At 46.8% G+C, this 13,869-nt stretch overlaps 12 non-coding genes across 12 annotated transcripts; all 12 read left to right on the top strand.

The window, feature by feature from the left end:
• Positions 1-211: 211 nt before the first annotated feature.
• On the top strand, positions 212-283 carry TRNAP-CGG. Its single transcript has one exon. It is a non-coding gene; the product is annotated as a tRNA-Pro (tRNA).
• Positions 284-1,475: 1,192 nt separating this feature from the next.
• TRNAP-UGG lies at positions 1,476-1,547 on the top strand. Its single transcript has one exon. It is a non-coding gene; the product is annotated as a tRNA-Pro (tRNA).
• Positions 1,548-2,220: 673 nt separating this feature from the next.
• On the top strand, positions 2,221-2,292 carry TRNAP-AGG. Its single transcript has one exon. It is a non-coding gene; the product is annotated as a tRNA-Pro (tRNA).
• A 241-nt stretch (positions 2,293-2,533) lies between these two features.
• TRNAA-CGC lies at positions 2,534-2,605 on the top strand. Its single transcript has one exon. It is a non-coding gene; the product is annotated as a tRNA-Ala (tRNA).
• A 1,191-nt stretch (positions 2,606-3,796) lies between these two features.
• TRNAP-UGG lies at positions 3,797-3,868 on the top strand. The gene has a single exon. It is a non-coding gene; the product is annotated as a tRNA-Pro (tRNA).
• Positions 3,869-4,541: 673 nt separating this feature from the next.
• TRNAP-UGG lies at positions 4,542-4,613 on the top strand. The gene has a single exon. It is a non-coding gene; the product is annotated as a tRNA-Pro (tRNA).
• A 673-nt stretch (positions 4,614-5,286) lies between these two features.
• Positions 5,287-5,358, top strand: TRNAP-AGG. Its single transcript has one exon. It is a non-coding gene; the product is annotated as a tRNA-Pro (tRNA).
• Positions 5,359-8,678: 3,320 nt separating this feature from the next.
• Positions 8,679-8,750, top strand: TRNAP-UGG. The gene has a single exon. It is a non-coding gene; the product is annotated as a tRNA-Pro (tRNA).
• Positions 8,751-9,736: 986 nt separating this feature from the next.
• TRNAP-CGG lies at positions 9,737-9,808 on the top strand. The gene has a single exon. It is a non-coding gene; the product is annotated as a tRNA-Pro (tRNA).
• A 1,259-nt stretch (positions 9,809-11,067) lies between these two features.
• Positions 11,068-11,139, top strand: TRNAP-CGG. The gene has a single exon. It is a non-coding gene; the product is annotated as a tRNA-Pro (tRNA).
• A 1,192-nt stretch (positions 11,140-12,331) lies between these two features.
• On the top strand, positions 12,332-12,403 carry TRNAP-UGG. The gene has a single exon. It is a non-coding gene; the product is annotated as a tRNA-Pro (tRNA).
• Positions 12,404-13,389: 986 nt separating this feature from the next.
• On the top strand, positions 13,390-13,461 carry TRNAP-CGG. The gene has a single exon. It is a non-coding gene; the product is annotated as a tRNA-Pro (tRNA).
• The last annotated feature ends 408 nt before the right edge of the window (positions 13,462-13,869 follow it).

The following is a 13,869-nucleotide window of genomic DNA, read 5'->3' as shown; positions in this document are numbered from 1 at the left end:
ATCACTGTCGGTAGAAAAGCATGGGTCTTGGTCTTGACTGGATCAGCGTGCCAGAGATTACAGACGAGCCCTTGCTCGTCTTGTAGAGAAACAGAGTTTTCTTCTGTAGCCACCTGTTGTCAATGTGCTCCAAATAAGCCTTCTTCTTTAGGTATTTGCATGTTGACACATGAAAGAAAACCTTATGTCCCTCAAGCAGTTAAGCAGGTAAGGCTCGTTGGTCTAGGGGTATGATTCTCGCTTCGGGTGCGAGAGGTCCTGTGTTCAAATCACGGACGAGCCCTAACCCCCTGTCATTTTGTAATTCCCTCGCCATCGTTATTTGAAGCAATGCAGCGTGTTCATCATAGCAGTGTGCTCCGTGTCACCGACAAAGGTTTTTCTATAGAGACACCTTTTCAAAGGTACCTCTTCCCTGGTTGAATGCTTTAAGGGATGGGTTTCCATCCCAGTTGAGTCCTGGATGCAAAAGCAGTTACCTTCTTGCACTTTTTATAAGTTGCGTGTAACCTACTGCTTGAAAGTGCTCTGATACCAGCGTTCAGGCTCTCATAATGAATCATGTGAATAAATATGGATTGTACAAGCGGCATTTTGCTGACATAATCAGCTTGGCTCATTGGGCTAGGGGGTGTGATTCGTTCTCAGGGTACGAGCGGTCCCGACTGCAAATCCCACTCGAACCCCTTCTTTTGAAATCCCCCCTTGCGGTTCATTTGTGATTCTTCTCCCAGGTATTTGGTTTGGTATGTACCAAGCAAGCGCTGCACATGTCAGCGAATTTTGAGTGGTGAAACTCGGAAAGATAGTAAGAACTCCAAGTGCTGTCTTTGGCCCTTTGCTCTCATCCTGAGCGAGAATAATACCCCGCATACACCTATTGTCAGTTTTTCCATAATAAGCCAACACTCTGTGGAATTTGGAGGTTTACAAAAGAGAGAAAATCTTACCAGCCTAGAGAAAGTGAGGGAAAGTAGGGTCATTGCTCTAGAGGTGCGATTGTTTGCTTTCGGTGTGAGCGGTCCCAGATTCATATCCTGCATGAGCCCTAAAAAGTGCAATTTTGTTTTCCCTTGCAATCATTATCTGTAGAAAAGCATTGTTAATTGTCTTTACCAGAGAAGCTTCCTTCACATTACTGACAGTGGTGTGTTTCTCGAGAAATACCCCTGTAGCGGAGTACCTTAATTCAACTCAGATCCTGTAAGGAGTAGGTTAAAATCCCCAACCAGCCCTAAAAACGAAAGCAGTTTTCTTCTTCCGGTTTCCACAGTTTAGCTCATTGGTCTTGGGGGGGTGATACTGGCTTAGGGTGCCAACGGTCTGGACCTGAAGTGCCGGAAGAAGCTGCTCTTTCAAAACCTCCCCTTAGAGTTAATCCTGTATTGCTTCTCTTAAGTAGTTGCCAAGCAAGCTCTCCATCTCAGTGAAGTTAGAGTGGTGAAAGGCTAAAGAAAGTCCAAACCCATGTCTTTGGCTCGTTGGTCTAGGGGTATGATTCTCGCTTTGGGTGCGAGAGGTCCCGGGTTCAAATCCCGGACGAGCCCTCAACTTTTCTGTCCTGTCTACATTTGCTTACCCATTTTTAAGCCTGCCTCTTGTGGCATTTGTTACTTTACAAAAGCCAGAAAAATGGTATCCTCTTCAAGACGGTAACCGAGAGTAGTCTTGTTGGTGTAGCGCTATGGTTCTTTCTTTAGGTGGGGGATGTTCTGTCTTCAAATTCCACGTGATCCCTTATAGCTGTACTTTCAAATTCCCTTGCCATCGTTATCTGCACAAGAGCGTTGCACCCGACCTTTATCAGAGCAGCGTGCTTCATGTCACGTACAAAGGTGTTTCTCCGGAAGCATTCTACTAAGGGTAGCCTAATTCAACTTGGATGCCTTTAGAAGTGGGAATCCAAGCAAGCCCAACGTTGTTGTTTTCAAAGAACACACTGGTTGGTCAAGGGGTATGATTCAAGCTTAGAATGCGAGGAGTATTAATACCAGGCGAGCCCTCGGTACCAAAACGGTTATTTTCTTCCACTTTTGTATGTGGTGTATAGTCTTCTCCTTGTAAGTCTCTTGATGTCGGCATTAAGAGGATCTAGGTTTAAATCTCGGACAAGCCTAGTATTTTGAAAGCTCCTGTGATGGTGAATCTGTAGTGCTTCCACTATGTACTTGCCTATGTGGGTGCCAAGCAAGCTCTCTGCAGCATGAGGGTGCAGTCCGTGGCTCGTTGGTCTAGGGGTATGATTCTCGCTTAGGGTGCGAGAGGTCCCGGGTTCAAATCCCGGACGAGCCCTGAAAAGCCTTGTTTTTGGATTCCCCTGCCATCACTGTTGGTAGAAAAACATGGGTCTTGGTCTTGACTGGATCAGCGTGCCAGAGATTACAGACGAGCCCTTGCTCGTCTTGTAGAGAAACAGAGTTTTCTTCTGTAGCCACCTGTTGTCAATGTGCTCCAAATAAGCCTTCTTCTTCAGGTATTTGCATGTTGACACATGAAAGAAAACCTTATGTCCCTCAAGCAGTTGAGCAGGTAAGGCTCGTTGGTCTAGGGGTATGATTCTCGCTTCGCGTGCGAGAGGTCCCGTGTTCAAATCACGGACGAGCCCTAACCCCCTGTCATTTTTTAATTCCCTCGCCATCGTTATTTGAAGCAATGCAGCGTGTTCATCATAGCAGTGTGCTCCGTGTCACCGACAAAGGTTTTTCTATAGAGACACCTTTTCAAAGGTACCTCTTCCCTGGTTGGATGCTTTAAGGGATGGGTTTCCATCCCAGTTGAGTCCTGGATGCAAAAGCAGTTACCTTCTTGCACTTTTTATAAGTTGCGTGTAACCTACTGCTTGAAAGTGCTCTGATACCAGCGTTCAGGCTCTCATAATGAATCATGTGAATAAATATGGATTGTACAAGCGGCATTTTGCTGACATAATCAGCTTGGCTCATTGGGCTAGGGGGTGTGATTCGTTCTCAGGGTACGAGCGGTCCCGACTGCAAATCCCACTCGAACCCCTTCTTTTGAAATCCCCCCTTGCGGTTCATTTGTGATTCTTCTCCCAGGTATTTGGTTTGGTATGTACCAAGCAAGCGCTGCACATGTCAGCGAATTTTGAGTGGTGAAACTCGGAAAGATAGTAAGAACTCCAAGTGCTGTCTTTGGCCCTTTGCTCTCATCCTGAGCGAGAATAATACCCCGCATACACCTATTGTCAGTTTTTCCATAATAAGCCAACACTCTGTGGAATTTGGAGGTTTACAAAAGAGAGAAAATCTTACCAGCCTAGAGAAAGTGAGGGAAAGTAGGGTCATTGCTCTAGAGGTGCGATTGTTTGCTTTCGGTGTGAGCGGTCCCAGATTCATATCCTGCATGAGCCCTAAAAAGTGCAATTTTGTTTTCCCTTGCAATCATTATCTGTAGAAAAGCATTGTTAATTGTCTTTACCAGAGAAGCTTCCTTCACATTACTGACAGTGGTGTGTTTCTCGAGAAATACCCCTGTAGCGGAGTACCTTAATTCAACTCAGATCCTGTAAGGAGTAGGTTAAAATCCCCAACCAGCCCTAAAAACGAAAGCAGTTTTCTTCTTCCGGTTTCCACAGTTTAGCTCATTGGTCTTGGGGGGGGATACTGGCTTAGGGTGCCAACGGTCTGGACCTGAAGTGCTGGAAGAAGCTGCTCTTTCAAAACCTCCCCTTAGAGTTAATCCTGTATTGCTTCTCTTAAGTAGTTGCCAAGCAAGCTCTCCATCTCAGTGAAGTTAGTGTGGTGAAAGACTAAAGAAAGTCCAAACCCATGTCTTTGGCTCGTTGGTCTAGGGGTATGATTCTCGCTTTGGGTGCGAGAGGTCCCCGGTTCAAATCCCGGACGAGCCCTCAACTTTTCTGTCCTGTCTACATTTGCTTACCCACTTTCAAGCCTGCCTCTTGTGGCATTTGTTACTTTACAAAAGCCAGAAAAATGGTATCCTCTTCAAGACGGTAACCGAGAGTAGTCTTGTTGGTGTAGCGCTATGGTTCTTTCTTTAGGTGGGGGATGTTCTGTCTTCAAATTCCACGTGATCCCTTATAGCTGTACTTTCAAATTCCCTTGCCATCGTTATCTGCACAAGAGCGTTGCACCCGACCTTTATCAGAGCAGCGTGCTTCATGTCACGTACAAAGGTGTTTCTCCGGAAGCATTCTACTAAGGGTAGCCTAATTCAACTTGGATGCCTTTAGAAGTGGGAATCCAAGCAAGCCCAACGTTGTTGTTTTCAAAGAACACACTGGTTTGTCAAGGGGTATGATTCAAGCTTAGGATGCGAGGAGTATTAATACCAGGCGAGCCCTCGGTACCAAAACGGTTATCTTCTTCCACTTTTGTATGTGGTGTATAGTCTTCTCCTTGTAAGTCTCTTGATGTCGGCATTAAGAGGATCTAGGTTTAAATCTCGGACAAGCCTAGTATTTTGAAAGCTCCTGTGATGGTGAATCTGTAGTGCTTCCACTATGTACTTGCCTATGTGGGTGCCAAGCAAGCTCTCTGCAGCTTAAGGGTGCAGTCCGTGGCTCGTTGGTCTAGGGGTATGATTCTCGCTTTGGGTGCGAGAGGTCCCGGGTTCAAATCCCGGACGAGCCCTCAACTTTTCTGTCCTGTCTACATTTGCTTACCCACTTTCAAGCCTGCCTCTTGTGGCATTTGTTACTTTACAAAAGCCAGAAAAATGGTATCCTCTTCAAGACGGTAACCGAGAGTAGTCTTGTTGGTGTAGCGCTATGGTTCTTTCTTTAGGTGGGGGATGTTCTGTCTTCAAATTCCACGTGATCCCTTATAGCTGTACTTTCAAATTCCCTTGCCATCGTTATCTGCACAAGAGCGTTGCACCCGACCTTTATCAGAGCAGCGTGCTTCATGTCACGTACAAAGGTGTTTCTCCGGAAGCATTCTACTAAGGGTAGCCTAATTCAACTTGGATGCCTTTAGAAGTGGGAATCCAAGCAAGCCCAACGTTGTTGTTTTCAAAGAACACACTGGTTGGTCAAGGGGTATGATTCAAGCTTAGGATGCGAGGAGTATTAATACCAGGCGAGCCCTCGGTACCAAAACGGTTATCTTCTTCCACTTTTGTATGTGGTGTATAGTCTTCTCCTTGTAAGTCTCTTGATGTCGGCATTAAGAGGATCTAGGTTTAAATCTCGGACAAGCCTAGTATTTTGAAAGCTCCTGTGATGGTGAATTTGTAGTGCTTCCACTATGTACTTGCCTATGTGGGTGCCAAGCAAGCTCTCTGCAGCATGATGGTGCAGTCCGTGGCTTGTTGGTCTAGGGGTATGAGTCTCGCTTAGGGTGCGAGAGGTCCCGGGTTCAAATCCCGGACGAGCCCTGAAAAGCCTTGTTTTTGGATTCCCCTGCCATCACTGTCGGTAGAAAAACATGGGTCTTGGTCTTGACTGGATCAGCGTGCCAGAGATTACAGACGAGCCCTTGCTCGTCTTGTAGAGAAACAGAGTTTTCTTCTGTAGCCACCTGTTGTCAATGTGCTCCAAATAAGCCTTCTTCTTCAGGTATTTGCATGTTGACACATGACAGAAAACCTTATGTCCCTCAAGCAGTTGAGCAGGTAAGGCTCGTTGGTCTAGGGCAGTGGTCGGCAAGCCGCGGCTCGCGAGCCACATGCGGCTCTTTTGATCCTTCACTGCGGCTCTTTGGTTCGGGCTGGCGGGTGGGCGGCCGCGCAGCCATATCGCGCCGCTCAAGCTGCTTGTAAATTGTCTGTCATGTGCCTGCTGCCCCGTCTGTCTGCTCCTTCCACTTTATGAATGAAGCAGGCAGGCGGGGCAGGAGGCGCATGACGGTGGGAGAGATGTCACGCTGCGCACAGCAGCAGAAGGGCGGGCAGCAAGGCTCTAGTTCGGCTGCCCGCTGTGAGGAGGGGTGGAGTGGTGAAGAGGCTGCCGCTCAGGAGGAACGAAATGTCCTGCAGCAGAAAGGTAGGAGCTGCCCCCGGTGTGTGCACTGCATCGGCCTCGCCGCAAGTGTCCCTGCCCCCTTCCTTCCCCCCACTAATACATTACTTACTGGAAGGCACTTATGGGGGATATCTGTGGATGGCTCACTTATGGGGGATATCTGTGGATGGCTCACTTATGGGGGATATCTGTGGAGGGCACTTATGGGGGATATCTGTGGAGGGCACTTATGGGGGATATCTGTGGATGACACATATATAGCATCTTATGCTATATATGTGTCATCCACAGATATCCCCCATAAGTGCGTCATCCACAGATATCCCCCATAAGTGCGTCATCCACAGATATCCCCCATAAATGCGTCATCCACAGATATCCCCCATAAGTGCGTCATCCACAGATATCTCCCATAAGTGCGTCATCCACAGATATCCCCCATAAGTGCGTCATCCACAGATATCCCCCATAAGTGCGTCATCCACAGATATCCCCCATAAGTGCGTCATCCACAGATATCCCCCATAAGTGCGTCATCCACAGATATCCCCCATAAGTGCGTCATCCACAGATATCCCCCATAAGTGCGTCATCCACAGATATCCCCCATAAGTGCGTCATCCACAGATATCCCCCATAAGTGCGTCATCCACAGATATCCCCCATAAGTGCGTCATCCACAGATATCCCCCATAAGTGCGTCATCCACAGATATCCCCCATAAGTGCGTCATCCACAGATATCCCCCATAAGTGCGTCATCCACATTACATCCACATCTGCAGACAGTTTAAGAAAAGTAAAAAATAATAAAGATAAAATGAAATAATAATCAAGATCCAAATAAAAGAAAGTACATATAAAAGTATTCAAAAACACACTCTGGGCTCATGCCCACGAATGTAAGGGCGCCGTGCCTGTGCTGCAGACCGCAAATAGCAGTCCGCAATGCACGGACACAGACCATGGGGCAGCTGCATGAGGATCGCGGACCCATTCACTTGAATGGGGTTCGCGATCCGCATCCGACTGCCCGCACCGCAAAAAAGTAGTGCATGCTGAAGTGAATGGGTCCATGATGCAGGCTGAACACGGCCGTGTGCAGCCCGCATCATGGACCCATTCACTTCAATGGGTCCAGGATCCGGGATATGAGTGCTACAGTGTGCTTCCGTGGGGCTTCTGGCTGTGCCTCCGCACCGCAAAAAAGTAGTGCATACGCCCGGATCCTGGACCCATTGAAGTGAATGGGTCCTTGATGCGGGCTGCACACGGCCGTGTGCAGCACGCATCATGGACCCATTCACTTCAGCATGCGCTACTTTTTTGCGGGCACACGGTCGTGTGCATGAGCCTAATAGTCCTCACTGGTACTGTTGATGCAATATTTTAGGTTTTAAAAATGTGGCTCTCGAAAGAAATTCCAATCGTGGTTTTGGCGATATTTGGCTCAGTTGACAAAAAAGGTTTCCCACCACTGGTCTAGGGGTATAATTCTCGCTTCGGGTGCGAGAGGTCCCGTGTTCAAATCACGGACGAGCCCTAACCCCCTGTCATTTTGTAATTCCCTCGCCATCGTTATTTAAAGCAATGCAGCGTGTTCATCATAGCAGTGTGCTCCGTGTCACCGACAAAGGTTTTTCTATAGAGACACCTTTTCAAAGGTACCTCTTCCCTGGTTGGATGCTTTAAGGGATGGGTTTCCATCCCAGTTGAGTCCTGGATGCAAAAGCAGTTACCTTCTTGCACTTTTTATAAGTTGCGTGTAACCTACTGCTTGAAAGTGCTCTGATACCAGCGTTCAGGCTCTCATAATGAATCATGTGAATAAATATGGATTGTACAAGCGGCATTTTGCTGACATAATCAGCTTGGCTCATTGGGCTAGGGGGTGTGATTCGTTCTCAGGGTACGAGCGGTCCCGACTGCAAATCCCACTCGAACCCCTTCTTTTGAAATCCCCCCTTGCGGTTCATTTGTGATTCTTCTCCCAGGTATTTGGTTTGGTATGTACCAAGCAAGCGCTGCACATGTCAGCGAATTTTAAATGGTGAAACTCGGAAAGATAGTAAGAACTCCAAGTGCTGTCTTTGGCCCTTTGCTCTCATCCTGAGCGAGAATAATACCCCGCATACACCTATTGTCAGTTTTTCCATAATAAGCCAACACTCTGTGGAATTTGGAGGTTTACAAAAGAGAGAAAATCTTACCAGCCTAGAGAAAGTGAGGGAAAGTAGGGTCATTGCTCTAGAGGTGCGATTGTTTGCTTTCGGTGTGAGCGGTCCCAGATTCATATCCTGCATGAGCCCTAAAAAGTGCAATTTTGTTTTCCCTTGCAATCATTATCTGTAGAAAAGCATTGTTAATTGTCTTTACCAGAGAAGCTTCCTTCACATTACTGACAGTGGTGTGTTTCTCGAGAAATACCCCTGTAGCGGAGTACCTTAATTCAACTCATATCCTGTAAGGAGTAGGTTAAAATCCCCAACCAGCCCTAAAAACGAAAGCAGTTTTCTTCTTCCGGTTTCCACAGTTTAGCTCATTGGTCTTGGGGGGGTGATACTGGCTTAGGGTGCCAACGGTCTGGACCTGAAGTGCCGGAAGAAGCTGCTCTTTCAAAACCTCCCCTTAGAGTTAATCCTGTATTGCTTCTCTTAAGTAGTTGCCAAGCAAGCTCTCCATCTCAGTGAAGTTAGAGTGGTGAAAGGCTAAAGAAAGTCCAAACCCATGTCTTTGGCTCGTTGGTCTAGGGGTATGATTCTTGCTTTGGGTGCAAGAGGTCCCGGGTTCAAATCCTGGATGAGCCCTCAACTTTTCTGTCCTGTCTACATTTGCTTACCCACTTTCAAGCCTGCCTCTTGTGGCATTTGTTACTTTACAAAAGCCAGAAAAATGGTATCCTCTTCAAGACGGTAACCGAGAGTAGTCTTGTTGGTGTAGCGGTATGGTTCTTTCTTTAGGTGGGGGATGTTCTGTCTTCAAATTCCACGTGATCCCTTATAGCTGTACTTTCAAATTCCCTTGCCATCGTTATCTGCACAAGAGCGTTGCACCCAACCTTTATCAGAGCAGCGTGCTTCATGTCACGTACAAAGGTGTTTCTCCGGAAGCATTCTACTAAGGGTAGCCTAATTCAACTTGGATGCCTTTAGAAGTGGGAATCCAAGCAAGCCCAACGTTGTTGTTTTCAAAGAACACACTGGTTGGTCAAGGGGTATGATTCAAGCTTAGGATGCGAGGAGTATTAATACCAGGCGAGCCCTCGGTACCAAAACGGTTATCTTCTTCCACTTTTGTATGTGGTGTATAGTCTTCTCATTGTAAGTCTCTTGATGTCGGCATTAAGAGGATCTAGGTTTAAATCTCGGACAAGCCTAGTATTTTGAAAGCTCCTGTGATGGTGAATCTGTAGTGCTTCCACTATGTACTTGCCTATGTGGGTGCCAAGCAAGCTCTCTGCAGCATGAGGGTGCAGTCCGTGGCTCGTTGCTCTAGGGGTATGATTCTCGCTTAGGGTGCGAGAGGTCCCGGGTTCAAATCCCGGACGACCCCTGAAAAGCCTTGTTTTTGGATTCCCCTGCCATCACTGTTGGTAGAAAAACATGGGTCTTGGTCTTGACTGGATCAGCGTGCCAGAGATTACAGACGAGCCCTTGCTCGTCTTGTAGAGAAACAGAGTTTTCTTCTGTAGCCACCTGTTGTCAATGTGCTCCAAATAAGCCTTCTTCTTCAGGTATTTGCATGTTGACACATGAAAAAAAACCTTATGTCCCTCAAGCAGTTGAGCAGGTAAGGCTCGTTGGTCTAGGGGTATGATTCTCGCTTCGGGTGCGAGAGGTCCCGTGTTCAAATCACGGACGAGCCCTAACCCCCTGTCATTTTGTAATTCCCTCGCCATCGTTATTTGAAGCAATGCAGCGTGTTCATCATAGCAGTGTGCTCCGTGTCACCGACAAAGGTTTTTCTATAGAGACACCTTTTCAAAGGTACCTCTTCCCTGGTTGGATGCTTTAAGGGATGGGTTTCCATCCCAGTTGAGTCCTGGATGCAAAAGCAGTTACCTTCTTGCACTTTTTATAAGTTGCGTGTAACCTACTGCTTGAAAGTGCTCTGATACCAGCGTTCAGGCTCTCATAATGAATCATGTGAATAAATATGGATTGTACAAGCGGCATTTTGCTGACATAATCAGCTTGGCTCATTGGGCTAGGGGTTGTGATTCGTTCTCAGGGTACGAGCGGTCCCGACTGCAAATCCCACTCGAACCCCTTCTTTTGAAATCCCCCCTTGCGGTTCATTTGTGATTCTTCTCCCAGGTATTTGGTTTGGTATGTACCAAGCAAGCGCTGCACATGTCAGCGAATTTTGAGTGGTAAAACTCGGAAAGATAGTAAGAACTCTAAGTGCTGTCTTTGGCCCTTTGTTCTCATCCTGAGCGAGAATAATACCCCGCATACACCTATTGTCAGTTTTTCCATAATAAGCCAACACTCTGTGGAATTTGGAGGTTTACAAAAGAGAGAAAATCTTACCAGCCTAGAGAAAGTGAGGGAAAGTAGGGTCATTGCTCTAGAGGTGCGATTGTTTGCTTTCGGTGTGAGCGGTCCCAGATTCATATCCTGCATGAGCCCTAAAAAGTGCAATTTTGTTTTCCCTTGCAATCATTATCTGTAGAAAAGCATTGTTAATTGTCTTTACCAGAGAAGCTTCCTTCACATTACTGACAGTGGTGTGTTTCTCGAGAAATACCCCTGTAGCGGAGTACCTTAATTCAACTCAGATCCTGTAAGGAGAAGGTTAAAATCCCCAACCAGCCCTAAAAACGAAAGCAGTTTTCTTCTTCCGGTTTCCACAGGTCCCGGGTTCAAATCCCGGACGAGCCCTGAAAAGCCTTGTTTTTGGATTGCCCTGCCATCACTGTCGGTAGAAAAACATGGGTCTTGGTCTTGACTGGATCAGCGTGCCAGAGATTACAGACGAGCCCTTGCTCGTCTTGTAGAGAAACAGAGTTTTCTTCTGTAGCCACCTGTTGTCAATGTGCTCCAAATAAACCTTCTTCTTCAGGTATTTGCATGTTGACACATGAAAGAAAACCTTATGTCCCTCAAGCAGTTGAGCAGGTAAGGCTCGTTGGTCTAGGGGTATGATTCTCGCTGCGGGTGCGAGAGGTCCCGTGTTCAAATCACGGACGAGCCCTAACCCCCTGTCATTTTGTAATTCCCTCGCCATCGTTATTTGAAGCAATGCAGCGTGTTCATCATAGCAGTGTGCTCCGTGTCACCGACAAAGGTTTTTCTATAGAGACACCTTTTCAAAGGTACCTCTTCCCTGGTTGGATGCTTTAAGGGATGGGTTTCCATCCCAGTTGAGTCCTGGATGCAAAAGCAGTTACCTTCTTGCACTTTTTATAAGTTGCGTGTAACCTACTGCTTCAAAGTGCTCTGATACCAGCGTTCAGGCTCTCATAATGAATCATGTGAATAAATATGGATTGTACAAGCGGCATTTTGCTGACATAATTCGCTTGGCTCATTGGGCTAGGGGGTGTGATTCGTTCTCAGGGTACGAGCGGTCCCGACTGCAAATCCCACTCGAACCCCTTCTTTTGAAATCCCCCCTTGCGGTTCATTTGTGATTCTTCTCCCAGGTATTTGGTTTGGTATGTACCAAGCAAGCGCTGCACATGTCAGCGAATTTTGAGTGGTGAAACTCGGAAAGATAGTAAGAACTCCAAGTGCTGTCTTTGGCCCTTTGCTCTCATCCTGAGCGAGAATAATACCCCGCATACACCTATTGTCAGTTTTTCCATAATAAGCCAACACTCTGTGGAATTTTGAGGTTTACAAAAGAGAGAAAATCTTACCAGCCTAGAGAAAGTGAGGGAAAGTAGGGTCATTGCTCTAGAGGTGCGATTGTTTGCTTTCGGTGTGAGCGGTCCCAGATTCATATCCTGCATGAGCCCTAAAAAGTGCAATTTTGTTTTCCCTTGCAATCATTATCTGTAGAAAAGCATTGTTAATTGTCTTTACCAGAGAAGCTTCCTTCACATTACTGACAGTGGTGTGTTTCTCGAGAAATACCCCTGTAGCGGAGAACCTTAATTCAACTCAGATCCTGTAAGGAGTAGGTTAAAATCCCCAACCAGCCCTAAAAACGAAAGCAGTTTTCTTCTTCCGGTTTCCACAGTTTAGCTCATTGGTCTTGGGGGGGTGATACTGGCTTAGGGTGCCAACGGTCTGGACCTGAAGTGCCGGAAGAAGCTGCTCTTTCAAAACCTCCCCTTAGAGTTAATCCTGTATTGCTTCTCTTAAGTAGTTGCCAAGCAAGCTCTCCATCTCAGTGAAGTTAGAGTGGTGAAAGGCTAAAGAAAGTCCAAACCCATTTCTTTGGCTCGTTGGTCTAGGGGTATGATTCTCGCTTTGGGTGCGAGAGGTCCCGGGTTCAAATCCCGGACGAGCCCTCAACTTTTCTGTCCTGTCTACATTTGCTTACCCACTTTCAAGCCTGCCTCTTGTGGCATTTGTTACTTTACAAAAGCCAGAAAAATGGTATCCTCTTCAAGACGGTAACCGAGAGTAGTCTTGTTGGTGTAGCGGTATGGTTCTTTCTTTAGGTGGGGGATTTTCTGTCTTCAAATTCCACGTGATCCCTTATAGCTGTACTTTCAAATTCCCTTGCCATCGTTATCTGCACAAGAGCGTTGCACCCGACCTTTATCAGAGCAGCGTGCTTCATGTCACGTACAAAGGTGTTTCTCCGGAAGCATTCTACTAAGGGTAGCCTAATTCAACTTGGATGCCTTTAGAAGTGGCAATCCAAGCAAGCCCAACGTTGTTGTTTTCAAAGAACACACTGGTTGGTCAAGGGGTATGATTCAAGCTTAGGATGCGAGGAGTATTAATACCAGGCGAGCCCTCGGTACCAAAACGGTTATCTTCTTCCACTTTTGTATGTGGTGTATAGTCTTCTCCTTGTAAGTCTCTTGATGTCGGCATTAAGAGGATCTAGGTTTAAATCTCGGACAAGCCTAGTATTTTGAAAGCTCCTGTGATGGTGAATCTGTAGTGCTTCCACTATGTACTTGCCTATGTGTGTGCCAAGCAAGCTCTCTGCAGCATGAGGGTGCAGTCCGTGGCTCGTTGGTTTAGGGGTATGATTCTCGCTTAGGGTGCGAGAGGTCCCGGATTCAAATCCCAGATGAGCCCTGAAATGCCTTGCTTTTGGATTCCCCTGCCATCACTGTCGGTAGAAAAGCATGGGTCTTGGTCTTGACTGGATCAGCGTGCCAGAGATTACAGACGAGCCCTTGCTCGTCTTGTAGAGAAACAGAGTTTTCTTCTGTAGCCACCTGTTGTCAATGTGCTCCAAATAAGCCTTCTTCTTTAGGTATTTGCATGTTGACACATGAAAGAAAACCTTATGTCCCTCAAGCAGTTAAGCAGGTAAGGCTCGTTGGTCTAGGGGTATGATTCTCGCTTCGGGTGCGAGAGGTCCTGTGTTCAAATCACGGACGAGCCCTAACCCCCTGTCATTTTGTAATTCCCTCGCCATCGTTATTTGAAGCAATGCAGCGTGTTCATTATAGCAGTGTGCTCCGTGTCACCGACAAAGGTTTTTCTATAGAGACACCTTTTCAAAGGTACCTCTTCCCTGGTTGGATGCTTTAAGGGATGGGTTTCCATCCCAGTTGAGTCCTGGATGCAAAAGCAGTTACCTTCTTGCACTTTTTATAAGTTGCGTGTAACCTACTGCTTGAAAGTGCTCTGATACCAGCGTTCAGGCTCTCATAATGAATCATGTGAATAAATATGGATTGTACAAGCGGCATTTTGCTGACATAATCAGCTTGGCTCATTGGGCTAGGGGGTGTGATTCGTTCTCAGGGTACGAGCGGTCCCGACTGCAAATCCCACTCGAACCCCTTCT

Source organism: Bufo bufo, chromosome 6, assembly GCF_905171765.1.
Source record: "Bufo bufo chromosome 6, aBufBuf1.1, whole genome shotgun sequence".
In the NCBI taxonomy this organism is placed as follows: Eukaryota; Metazoa; Chordata; class Amphibia; order Anura; family Bufonidae; genus Bufo; species Bufo bufo.
Note: the sequence above shows the minus strand (reverse complement) of the source record. Positions and strands in the feature narration are given on the sequence as shown.